Genomic DNA, 13,802 nt, shown 5'->3' with positions numbered 1-13,802 from the left:
GGGGTGAATGTTTGACATTGTTCTAAATTCTGTCCATCAATTGTTTTTGCATTTGTCACCCAGTGTGGGTCAGATTTGCCCAGACATGAGTCCTGTGCTTTTCGTGATTCTGTACTCAAGCAATCCTGGCTGATGAGGGGTGCAACCCTGAAACTGGTCCTAGGATGCTTGTTTCAAGTCCAGGGAGGACCTGACCTGGCAATTCGGGCTAGACTGTTCCCATTATGCACAGGGTCAAGACTGATTTGCATATGGCTGGGTACAAAATGGGATGGCATGGTGAGCAAAAAACTAATGGATTTAGGCCCAGATCTCTGTACTGGGATGAATGTATGACATTGTTCTGCATTCTGCCCATCAATTGTTGTTTTTGCAATTGTCACCCCGAGTGGGACGGGTATGCCCAGATGTGGGTCTGGTGCTCTCCATGCTACTGGACTCAAGCTATCATGGCTGATGATGGGTCAAACCCGGAAACAGGTCCTAGGATGCTTGTTTCCTTTCCAGGGAGGACCTGGCCTGGCAGCTCGGGTTGGACTGTTCCCATTGGGCACAGGGTCAAGACCGATTTGCATATGGCTGGATTTAAACTGGAATGGCATGGTGAGCCAAAACACGATTGATTTAGGCCCAGATCTCTGTACTGGGGTGAATGTATGACATTGTTCTGCATTCTGTCCATCAATTGTTGTTTTTGTGTTTGCCACCCCGTGTGGGACGGATATGCCCAGAAGTGGATTCCGTGCTCTCCGTGCCACTGGACTCAAGCAATCCTGGCTGATGAGGGGTGAAAACCTGAAACTGGTCCTAGGGTGCTGGTTTTCAGTCCAAGGAGGACCTGGGCTGGCAATTCGGGCTAGACTGTTCCCATTATGCACAGGGTCAAGACTGATTTGCATATGGCTGTGTTCAAACTGGAATGACACGGTGAGCAAAAAATCTATAGATGCAGGCCAGATCTCTGTACTGGGGTGAATGTTTGACATCGTTATGCGTTCTGTCCATCAATTGTTGTTTTTGCATTTGTCATCCAGTGTGTGACGGGTATGCCCAGACGTGGGTCCCGTGCTCACTGTGACTCTGCACTCAAGCTATCCTGGCTGATGAGGGGTGAAACCCCGAAACCGGTCCTACGATGCTTGTTTCCAGTCCAGGGAGGACTAGCCTTGTCAGTTCAGGCTGGATTGTTCCCATTGAACTTAGGGTCAAGACTGATTTGCACATGGCTGGGTTCAAACTACAATGGTATGGTGAGCAAAAAAACAATGGTTTTAGGCCCGGATCTCTGTACTGTATGACATTGTTCTGCATTCTGTCCATCAGTTGTTGTTTTTGCATTTGTCACCCCGAGTGGGACCGGTATGCCCAGAAGTTGGTCCCGTGCTCTCCATGCCACTGGACTCAAACTATCCTTGCTGATGAGGGAGTGAAACCCCAAAACCGGTGCTAGGAAGCTTGTTTCTGGTCCAGGTAGGACCTGGCATTGCAGTTCAGGCTGGAATATTACCATTGGGCACAGGGTTAAGACTGATTTGCATGTGGCTGGGTTCAACCTGGAATGGCATGGGAGCAAAAAACAATGGATTTAGGCCCAGTTCTCTGTACTGGGGTGAATGTTTGACATTGTTCTGCATTCTGTCCATCAATTGTTGTTTTTGCATTTGTCACCCCGAGTGGGACGGGTACACCCAGACTTTGGTCCTGTGCTCTCCATGCTACTGGACTCTATCCTGGCTCATGAGGGGTGAAACCCCGAAACCGGTGCTAGGATGCTTGATTCCAGTCCAGGAAGGTCCAGGAAGGACCTGGCATGGCATCGGGCATCGGGCTGGACTATTACCATTGGGCACAGGGTCATGACTGATTTGCATGTGGCTGAGTTCCAACTGGAATGGCATGGTGAGCAAAAAGCAATGGATTTAGGCCCAGATCTCTGTACTGGGGTGAATGTTTGTCATTGTTCTACATTCTGTCCATCAATTGTTGTTTTTGCATTTGTCACCAAGTGTGGGACAGATATGCCCAGACGTGGGTCCTGTGCCTTTCGTGATTCTGTACTCAAGCAATCCTGGCTGATGAGGGGTGCAACCCTGAAACTGGTCCTAGGATGCTTGTTTCCAGTCCAGGGAGGACCTGACCTGGCAATTCGGGCTTGACTGTTCCCATTATGCACAGGGTCAAGACTGATTTGCATATGGCTGGGTACAAAATGGAATGGCATGGTGAGCAAAAAACTAATGGATTTAGGCCCGGATCTCTGTACTGGGATGAATGTATGACATTGTTCTGCATTCTGTCCATCAATTGTTTTTTTTGCAATTGTCACTCCCATGGGACGGGAATGCCCAGACCTGAGTCCGGTGCTATCCACGCTGCTGAACTCAAGCTATAATGACTAATGATGGGTGAAACCCTGAAACTGGTCCTTGGATGCTTGTTTCCTTTCCAGGGAGGACCTGGCCCGGCAGTTCGGGGTGGACTGTTCCCATTGGGCACAGGGTCAAGACCGATTTGCATATGGCTGGATTTAAACTGTAATGGCATGGTGAGCCAAAACACGATGGATATAGGCCCAGATCTCTGTACTGGGGTGAATGTATTAAATTGTTCAGCATTCTGTCGATCGATTGTTGTTTTTGCATTTGTCACTGGTATGGCCAGACAAGGGTCCTGTGCTCTCCATGCCACTGGCCACAAATTATCCTGGCTGATGAGGGGTGAAACCCCAAAACTGGTGCTAGGAAGCTTGTTTCCAATCCAGGGAGGACCTGGCATGGCAGTCCGGGCTGGACTATTAACATTGGGCGTAGGGTCAAGACTGATTTGCATATGGCTGGGTTCAAACTGGAATGACATGGTGAGCAAAAAACAATGGATTTAGGCCACGATCTCTGTACTGGGGTGAATGTTTGACATTGTTCTGCATTCTGTCCGTCAATTGTTTTTGCATTTGTCATCCTATGTGGGACGGTTATGCCCTGACGTGGGTCCCGTACTCACCGTGACTCTGTACTCAAGCTCTCCTGGCTGATGAGGGGTGAAACCCGAAACCGGTCCTAGGATGCTTGTTTCCAGTCCAGGGAGGACCTGGCTTGTCAGTTCAGGCTGGATTGTTCCCATTGGGCTCGGGGTCAAGACTGATTTGCACAGATCTCTATACTGTATGACATTGTTCTACATTCTGTCCATCAATTGTTGTTTCGCATTTGTCACTCCGAGTGGGACGGGTATGCCAAGACGTTGGTCTCGTGTTCTTCATGCCACTGGATTCAAACTATCCTGGCTGATGAGGGGTGAAACTCCGAAACCGGTGCAAGGAAGCTTTTTCCGGTCCAGGGAGGACCTGGCATGGCAGTTCTGGCTGGACTATTACCATTGGGCACAGGGTCAAGACTGATTTGCATGTGGCTGGGTTCAAACTGGAATGGCATGGTGAGCAAAAAACAATGGATTCAGGCCCAGATCTCTGTATTGGGGTGAATGTATGACATTGTTCTGGATTCTGTCCATTAATTGTTGTTTTTGAATTTGTCACCCTGAGTGGGACGGGTATGACCAGATTTGCGTCCCGTGCTCTCCATGCCTCTCGACTCAAGCTATACTGGCTAATGAGGCGTAAAACCCCGAAACTGTTCCTAGGATGCTTGTTTCCAGTCCAGGGATGACCTGGCCTTGAAGTTCAGGCTCGACTGTACCCTTTGGGCTCAGGGTCAAGACTGATTTGCATATGGCTGGGTTCAAACTGGAATGGTATGGTGAGCAAAAAAATGATGGATTTAGGCCCATATCTCTGTACTGGGGTGAATGTATTACATTGTTGTGCATTCTGTCTATCAATTGTTGTTTTTGCATTCGTCACCCCAAGTGGGACGGGTATGCTAAGACGTGGGTCCTGTTCTCTTGATGCTACTAGACTCAAGCTTCCCTGGCTGATGAGGCGTGAAACCCTGAAACCGGTCCTAGGATGCTTGTATCCAGTCCAGGGAGGTCCTGGCCGGGCAGTTTGGGCTGGACTGTTCCCATTAGGCACAGGGTCAAGACTGATTTGCATATGGCTGGGTTCAAACTGGAATGGCAAGGTGAGCAATATAACGATGGATTTAGGCCCATATCTCTGTACAGGGATGAATGTAAGACATTTTTCTGCATTCTGTTAATCAATTGTGGTTTTGGGATGTTTTACCCCGAGTGGGATGGGAATGCCCAGACGTGGGTTCTGTTCTCTCCAGGCCACTGGACTCAGACTGTCCTGGCTGATGAGGGTTGAATCCCTGAAACCGGTCCCAAAAAGCATGTTTCCGGTCAAGGTAGGACGTGGCCTTGCAGTTTAGGCTGGACTGTTTCCATTGGGCACAGGGTCAAGACTGATTTGCATATTGCTGGGTTTGAACTGGAATTGCATGGTGAGCATAACAACTTATGGATTTAGGCCCAGATCTCTGTACTGGGGTGAATGTATGACATTGTTCTGCATTCTGTCCATCAATTGTTGTTTTTGCATTTGCACCCCAAGTGGGATGGGTATGCCCAGACGTGGGTCCCGTGCTCTTCATGACACTGGATTCAAGCTATCCTGGCTGAGAGCTGTCAAACCCCGAAACAGGTCCACAGATGCTTGTTTCCAGTCGAGGGAGCATCTTGCCTGGCAGTTCGGGTTGGACTGTTCCCATTGGGCACAGGGTCAAGACTGAATTGCATATGGCTGGGTTCAAACTGGAATGGCATGGTGAGCAAAAAAACGATGGATTTAGGCCCAGATCTCTGTACTGGGGTGAATGTATGACAGTGTTCTGCATTCTTTCCATCAATTGTTGTATTTGCATTGGTCACCCCGAGTGGGACGGGTATGGATAGATGTGTGTCCCATGCTCTCCATGCCTCTGGACTCAAGCTATCCTGGCTAATGAGGGGTGAAACTCCGAAACTAGTCCTTGGATGCTAGTTTCCATTCCAGGGAGGACCTGGCCTGGCAGATCGGGCAGAACTGATCCCATTGAGCTCAGGGTCAATACTGATTTGCATATGGCTGGTTCAAACTGGAATGGTATGGTAATCAAAAAAACGATGGATTTAGGCTCAGATCTCTGTACTTGGGTGAATGTATGACATTGTTCTGCATTCTGTCCATCAATTATTGTTTTTGCATTTGTCACCCCGAATGGAACCAGTATGCCCAGACGTGGGTCCCGTGCTCTCTATGCCACTCAACTCAATCTAGACTGGCTGATGAGGGCTGAAACCCCGAAAATCTTCCTAGGATGCTTGTTTTTGGTTCAGGGAGGACGTGGCCTATGACCGGTTGGACTGTTCCTATTGGGCACAGGGTCAAGACTGATTTACATATGGCTGGGTTCAAACTGGAATGGCTTGGTGAGCAAAAAAATACTATGGTTTTAGGCCCAGATCTCTGTACTGGGGAGTATGTATGCCATTGTTCTGCATTCTATCCATCAATTATTGTTTTTGCATTTGTCACCCCGAGTGGGACGGGTATGCCCAGACGTTGGTCCTGTGCTCACCATGCCACTGGACTCAAGCTATCCTGGCTGATGAGGGTGAAACTCTGACACCGGTCATAGGATCATGTTTCCAGTCCAAGGAGGACATGACCTGGCAGTACTGGCTGGACTGTTCCCATTGGGCATAGTATCAAGACTGATTTGGACATGGCTGGGTTCAAACTGGAATGGCATTTAGAACAAAAAAGATGGATTTAGACCCAGATCTCTGTACTGGGGTGAGCGTATGACATTGTTCTGCATTCTGTCCATCAATTGTTGTTTTTGCATTTGTCACCGCAAGTGGGACGGGTATGCACAGATATTGGTCCCGTGCTCTCCATGCCACTGTACTCAAGCTATCCTGGCTGATGAGGGGTGAAACCCCGAAACCGGTCCAAGAATGCTTTTTTCCGTCCAGGGAGGACCTGGCCTGTCAGTTCAGGCTGGATTGTTCCCATTGGGCTCAGTGTCAAGACTGAATTGCATATGGCTGGGTTCAAACTGGAATGGCATGGTGAGCAAAAAAACAATGGATTTAGGCCCAGATCTCTGTACTGGGGTGAATGTATGACAGTGTTCTGCATTCTTTCCATCAATTGTTGTATTTGCATTGGTCACCCCGAGTGGGACGGGTATGCATAGATGTGTGTCCCGTGCTCTCCATGCCTCTGGACTCAAGCTATCCTGGCTAATGAAGGGTGAAACCCCGAAACTAGTCCTTGGATGCTTGTTTCCAGTCCAGGGAGGCCCTGGCCTGGCAGATGTGGCAGAACTGTTCCCATTGAGCTCAGGGTCAAGACTGATTTGCAAATGGCTGGTTCAAACTGGAATGGTATGGTAATCAAAAAAACGATGGATTTAGGCTCAGATTTCTGTACTTGGGTGAATGTATGACATTCTTCTGTGTTCTGTCCATCAATTGTTGTTTTTGTATTTCTCAGCCGAGTGGGACGGGTATGCCCAGACTTGGGTTCTGTGCTCTCCATGCCATTTGACTCAAGCTATCCTGGTTGATGAGGGGTGAAACCCCGAAACCGGTTCTAGGATGCTTGTTTCAATCCAGGGAGGACCTGGCCTGTCAGTTCGGGCTTGAATGTTCCCAATGGGCACAGGGTCAAGACCGATTTGCATATGGCTGTGTTCAACGTGGAATAGCATGGTGAGCAAAAAAACAATGGATTTGGGCCTAGATCTCTGTACTGGGGTGAATGTATGACATTGTTCTGCATTCTGTCGATCGATTGTTGTTTTTGCATTTGTCACCCCGAGTGGGACCAATATGCCCAGACGTGGGTCCCGTGCTCTCCATGCCACTGGACTCAATCTAGACTGGCTAATGAGGGGTGAAACCCCGAAACCTTTCCTAGGGTGCTTGTTTCTAGTCAAGGGAGGATGTGGCCTCGTATTTCGGGCTGGACTGTTCCTATTGGTAACAGGGTCAAGACTGATTTGCATATGGCTGTGTTCAAATTTAAATGGCTTGGTGAGCAAATAAACTATGGATTCAGGATCTGATCTCTGTACTGGGGTGAATGTATGACATTGTTCTGCATTCTATCCATCATTTGTTTTTTTGCATTTGTCAACCCGAGTTGGACGCCTATGAACAGACGTTGGTCCTGTGCTCACCATGCGTCTGGAATCAAGCTGTCCTGGCTGATGAGGGTGAATCCCTGACACCGGGCATAGGATCATGTTTTCAGTCCTGGGAGGACATGGTCTGGCAGTTCGTTCTGGCTGGACTGTTCCCATTGGGCATAGGGTCAAGACTGATTTGGATATGGCTGGGTTCAAACTGGAATGGCATGGTGAACAAAAAAGATGCATTTAGACCCAGATCTCTGTACTGGGGTGAATGTATGAATTTGTTCTGCAGTCTGTCAATCATATTTTGTTTTTGCATTTGTCCCCCCTATTGGGACAGGTTTGCTCAGATATGGGTCCTGTGCTCTCCATGCCACTGTAGTCAAGCTATCCTGGCTGATTATGGGTGAAACACCAAAACCAAGGATGCCTGTTTCCAGTCCAGGGAGATCCTGGCCTGGCAATTTATGCTATGCTGTACCTAGTGGGCTCAGGGTCAACACTGATTTGCATATGGCTGGGTTCAAACTGGAATGGTATGGTGAGCAAAAACACAATGGATTTAGTCCCAGGTCTCTGTACTGGGATGAATGTATGACATTGTTCTGCATTCTGTCCATCAATTGTTGTTTTTGCATTTGTCACCCCGAGTGGAACCGGTATGCCAAGACGTGGGACCAGTGCTCTCTCTGCGACTCAACTCAATCTATCCTGGCTGATGAGGGGGTGAAACCCCGAAAACTTTACTACAATGCTTGTTTCCGGTCCAGGGAAGACGTGGCCTTGTATTTCGGGCTGGACTGTTCCTATTGGGCACCGGCCAAGACTGATTTGGATATGGCTGGGTTCAAACTGGAATGGCATGGTGAACAAAAAAGATGGATTTTGACCCAGATCTCTGTACTGAGGTGAACGTATGACATTGTTCTGCATTCTGTCCAGCAATTGTTGTTTTTGCATTTGTCACCGCAAGTGGGACGGGTATGCACAGATATTGGTCCCGTGCTCTCCATGCCACTGTACTCAAGCTATCCTGGCTGATGAGCGCTGAAACCCCGAAACCGGTCCAAGAATGCTTTTTTCCGACCAGGGAGGACCTGGCCTGTCAGTTCAGGCTGGATTATTCCCATTGGGCTCAGTGTCAAGACTGATTTGCATATGGCTGGTTTAATCTGCAATGGTATGGTAATCAAAAAAAGATGGATTTAGGCTCAGATTTCTGTACTTGGGTGAATGTATGACATTCTTCTGTGTCCTGTCCATCAATTGTTGTTTTTGTATTTCTCAGCCGAGTGGGACGGGTATGCCCACACTTGGGTTCTGTGCTCTCCATGCCACTTGACACAAGCTATCCTGGCTGATGAGGGGTGAAACGCCGGAACCGGTTCTAGGATGCCTGTTTCAATCCAGGGAGGACCTGGCCTGTCAGTTCGGGCTGGAATGTTCCCAATGGGCACAGGGTCAAGACCGATTTGCAATAGCATGATGAGCAAAAATGCAATGGATTTGGGCCTAGATCTCTGTACTGGGGTGAATGTATGACATTGTTCTGCATTATGTCCATCAATTGTTGTTTTTGCATTTGTCACCCTGAGTAGTAAGGGTATGCAAAAACGTGGGTCCTGTGCTCTTAATGCTACTGCACTCAAGCTACACTGGCTGATGAGGGGAGAAACCCCAAACTGGCACTAGGATACTTGTTTCTGGTCCAGGGAAGACCTGGCCTGGCAGTTCGGACTGGACTACTCCCATTAGGCACAGGGTCAAGACTTATTTGCATAAGCCTGGAGTCAAACTGAAATGGCATGGTTAGCAAAAAACTATGAATTGGGGCCCACTTCTCTCTATTGGGGTGAATGTATGTAATGGTTCTGCATTCTGTCCATCAATTGCTGTTTTTGCATTTGTCAACCTTAGTAGTAAGGGTATGCCCAAACGTGGTTCCCATGCTCTTAATGCTACTGGACTCAAGCTATACTGGCTGATGAGGGGTGAAACCCCAAATCCGGTCCTAGGATGCTTGTCTCCAGTCCAGGGAGGATCTGGCCTGGCATTTCGGGAAGGACTGTTCCATTGGGCTCAGGGTGAAGATTGATTTGCATATGGCTTGGTTCAAACGGGAATGGTATGGTGAGCAAACAAACTATAGATTTAGGCTCACATCTCTGTACTTTGGTGAATGTATGACATTGTTCTGCATTCTGTCCATTAATTGTTGTTTTTGAAGTTTTCACCCGAGTGGGACGGGTATTGCCAGACGTGGGTTCTGTGCACTCCATGCCATTTGAATCAAGCTATCATGGCTGATGAGGGGTGAAACCCCCCGAAACCGATTCTAGGATGCTTGTTTCCAGTCCGGGGAGAACCTGGCAGTTCGTGCTGCAATAGTCAAGTTAGGCACAGGGTCAAGACCGTTTTGCATATGGCTTGGTTCAACATGGAATAGCATGGTGAGCAAAAAAACAATGGCTGTGGGCTCAGATCTCTATACTGGTGTGAATGTATGATATTGTTCTGTATTCTGTCCATCAATTGTTGTTTTTGCATTTGTCACCCCGAGTGGGACCAGTATGCCCAGACGTGGGTCCTGTGCTGTCCATGCCACTGGACTCAATCTAGACTGGCTGATGAGGGGTGAAACCCCAAAACCTTTCCTAGGATGCTTGTTTCCAGTCCAGGGAGGACGTGGCCTCGTATTTCGGGCTGGACTGTTCCTATTAGTAACAGGGTCAAGACTGATTTGCATATGGCTGTGTTCAAACTTAAATGGCTTGGTGAGCAAATAAACTATGGATTTAGGCTCTGACCTCTGTACTGGGGTGAATGTATGACATTGTTCTGCATTCTATCCATCAATTGTTGTTTTTGCATTTTACATCCCGAGTTGGACGGGTATGAACAGACGTGGGTCCTGTGCTCACCATGCCTCTGGAATCAAGCTATCCTGGCTGATGAGGGTGAAACCCTGACACCGGGCATATGATCATGTTTCCAGTCCTGGGAGGACATGGTCTGGCAGATCGTTCTGGCTGGACTGTTCCCATTGGGCATAGGGTCAAGACTGATTTGGATATGGCTGGGTTCAAACTGGATTAGCATGGTGAACAAAAAAAGATGGATTTAGACCCAGATCTCTGTACTGGGGTGAATTTATGACATTGTTCTTCATTCGGTCAATCTTATTTTGTTTTTGCATTTGTCCCCCCTAGTGGGACGGGTTTGCCCAGATACGGGTCCTGTGCTCTCCATGCCACTGTATTCAAGCTATCCTGGCTGATTATGGATGAAAACCAAGGATGCCTGTTTCCAGTCCAGGGAGGACCTGGCCTGGCAAATCATGCTATACTGTACCTAGTGGGCTCAGGGTCAATACTGATTTGCATATGGCTGGGTTCAAACTGGAATGGTATGGTGAGCAAAAAAACGATGGATTTAGTCCCAGATCTCTGTACTGGGGTGAATGTATGACATTGTTCTGCATTCTGTCCATCAATTGTTGTTTTGCATTTGTCACCCCGAGTGGGACGGGTATGCCCAGACGTTGGTCCCGTGTTCTCCATACCACTGGACTCAAACTATCCTGGCTGATGAGGTGTGAAACTCCGAAACCTTTGCAAGGAAGCTTGTTTCCGGTCCAGGGAGGACCTGGCATGGTAGTTTGGGCTGGACTATTACCATTGGGCACAGGGTCAAGACTGATTTGCATGTGGCTAGGTTCAAACTGGAATGGCATGGTGAGCAAAAAACAATGGATTTAGGCCCAGATCTCTGTATTGGGGTGAATGTATGACATTGTTCTGGAGTCTGCCCATTAATTGTTGTTTTTGTATTTGTCACCCCGAGTGGGACGGGTATGACCAGATTTGCTTCCCGTGCTCTCCATGCCTCTCGACTCAAGCTATACTGGCTAATGAGGCGTAAAACCCCGAAACTGTTCCTAGGATGCTTGTTTCCAGTCCAGGGATGACCTGGCCTTGAAGATCAGGCTCGACTGTACCCTTTGGGCTCAGGGTCAAGACTGATTTGCATATGGCTGGGTTCAAACTGGAATGGTATGGTGAGCAAAAAAATGATGGATTTAGGCCCACGTCTCTGTACTGGGGTGAATGTATTACATTGTTGTGCATTCTGTCTATCAATTGTTGTTTTTGCATTCGTCACCCCAAGTGGTACGGGTATACCCAGACGTGGGTCCTGTGCTCTTGATGCTACTGGACTCAAGCTTCCATGGCTAATGAGGCGTGAAACCCTGAAACCGGTCCTAGGATGCTTGTATCCAGTCCAGGGAGGTCCTGGTCGGGCAGTTTGGGCTGGACTGTTCCCATTAGGCATAGGGTCAAGACTGATTTGCATATGGCTGGGTTCAAACTGGAATTGCAAGGTGAGCAATATAACGATGGATTTAGGCCCATATCTCTGTACAGGGATGAATGTACGACATTTTTCTGCATTCTGTTAATCAATTGTGGTTTTTGGATGTTTCACCCCGAGTGGGACGGGAATGCCCAGACGTGGGTTCTGTTCTCTCCAGGCCACTGGACTCAGACTGACCTGGCTGATTAGGGTTGAATCCCTGAAACCGGTCCCAAAAAGCATGTTTCCGGTCAAGGTAGGACGTGGCATTGCAGTTTGGGCTGGACTGTTTCCATTGGGCACAGGTTAAAGGCTGATTTGGATATGGCTTGGTTCAAACTGGAATGGCATGGTGAGCAAAAAACGATGGATTTAGGCCCAGATCTCTGTCTAGGGTGAATGTATTTTATTGTTCTGCCTTCTGTCCATCAATTGTTGTTTTTGCATTTGTCACACTGAGTGGGACGGGTATGTCCAGACGTGGGTTCTGTGCTCTCCATGACACTGGATTAAAGCTATCCTGGCTGAGAGCTGTCAAACCCCGAACAGGTCCACAGATGCTTGTTTCCAGTCGAGGGAGGACCTTGCCTGGCAGTTCGGGCTGGACTGTTCCCATTGGGCACAGGGTCAAGACTGAATTGCATATGGCTGGGTTCAAACTGGAATGGCATGGTGAGCAAAAAAACGATGGATTTAGGCCCAGATCTCTGTACTTGGGTGAATGTATGACAGTGTTCTGCATTCTTTCCATCAATTGTTGTATTTGCATTGGTCACCCCGAGTGGTACGGGTATGCATAGATGTGTGTCCTGTGCTCTCCATGCCTCTGGACTCAATCTATTATGGCTAATGAGGAGTGAAACCCCAAAACTAGTCCTTGGATGCTAGATGGATTTAGGCTCAGATTTCTGTACTTGGGTGAATGTATGACATTCTTCTGTGTTCTGTCCATCAATTGTTGTTTTTGTATTTCTCAGCCGAGTGGGACGGGTATGCCGAGACTTGGGTTCATTGCTCTCCATGCCACTTGACTCAAGCTACCTTGGCTGATGAGGGGTGAAACCCCGAAACCGGTTCTAGGATGCTTCTTTCAATCCAGGGAGGACCTGGCCTGTCAGTTCGGGCTGAAATGTTCCCAATGGGCACAGGGTCAAGACCAATTCGCATATGGCTGTGTTAAACGTGGAATAGCATGGTGAGCAAAAACACTATGGATTTGGGCCTAGATCTCTGTACTGGGGTGAATGTATGACATTATGTCCATCAATTGTTGTTTTTGCATTTGTCACCCTGAGTAGTAAGGGTATGCCAAAACGTGGGTCCTGTGCTCTTAATGCTACTGCACTCAAGCTATACTGGCTGATGAGGGGAGAAACCCCAACCCGGCACTAGGATGCTTGTTTCCGGTCCAGAGAAGACCTGAACTGGCAGTTCGGGCTGGACTACTCCCATTAGGCACAGGGTCAAAACTTATTTGCATAAGGCTGGGGTCAAACTGAAATGGCATGGTCAGGAAAAAAACAATGAATTTAGGCCCACTTCTCTCTATTGGGGTGAATGTATGTAATGGTTCTGCATTCTGTCCATCAATTGCTGTTTTTGCATTTGTCAACCTTAGTAGTAAGGGTATGCCCAAACGTGGTTCCCGTGCTCTTAATGCTACTGGACTCAAGCTATACTGGATGATGAGGGGTGAAACCCAAATCCGGTCCTAGGATGCTTGTTTCCAGTCCAGGGAGGACCTGGCCTGGCATTTCGGGAAGGACTGTTCCCATTGGGCTCAGGGTGAAGATTGATTTGCATATGGCTTGGCTCAAACGGGAATGGTATGGTGAGCAAACAAAGTATTGATTTAGGCTCACATCTCTGTACTTTGGTGAATGTATGACATTGTTCTGCATTCTGTCCATCAATTGTTGTTTTTGAATTTGTCACCCGAGTGAGACGGGTATGCCCAGACGTGGGTTCTGTGCTCTCCATGCCACTTGAATCAAGCTATCATGGCTGATGAGGGGTGAAACCCCGAAACCGATTCTAGGATGCTTGTTTCCAGTCCAGGGAGGACCTGGCAGTTCGTGCTGGAATGTTTAAATTAGACACAGGGTCAAGATCGTTTTGCATATGGCTTGGTTCAACATGGAATAGCATGGTGAGCAAAAAAACAATGGATTTGGGCTCAGATCTCTGTACTGTGGTGAATGTATGACATTGTTCTGCATTCTGTCCACCAATTGTTGTTTTTGCATTTGTCACCCCGAGTAGGACCAGTATGCCCAGACGTGGGTCCCGTGCTCTCCATGCCACTGGACTCAATCTAGACTGGCTGATGAGGGGTGAAACCCCGAAACCTTTCCTAGGATGCTT

The sequence above is a fragment of the Lissotriton vulgaris genome, chromosome 6, assembly GCF_964263255.1.
Source record: "Lissotriton vulgaris chromosome 6, aLisVul1.2, whole genome shotgun sequence".
Taxonomy (NCBI): Eukaryota; Metazoa; Chordata; class Amphibia; order Caudata; family Salamandridae; genus Lissotriton; species Lissotriton vulgaris.
The sequence above is the reverse complement of the archived record's forward strand: the minus strand, read 5'-3'. Positions refer to the sequence as shown.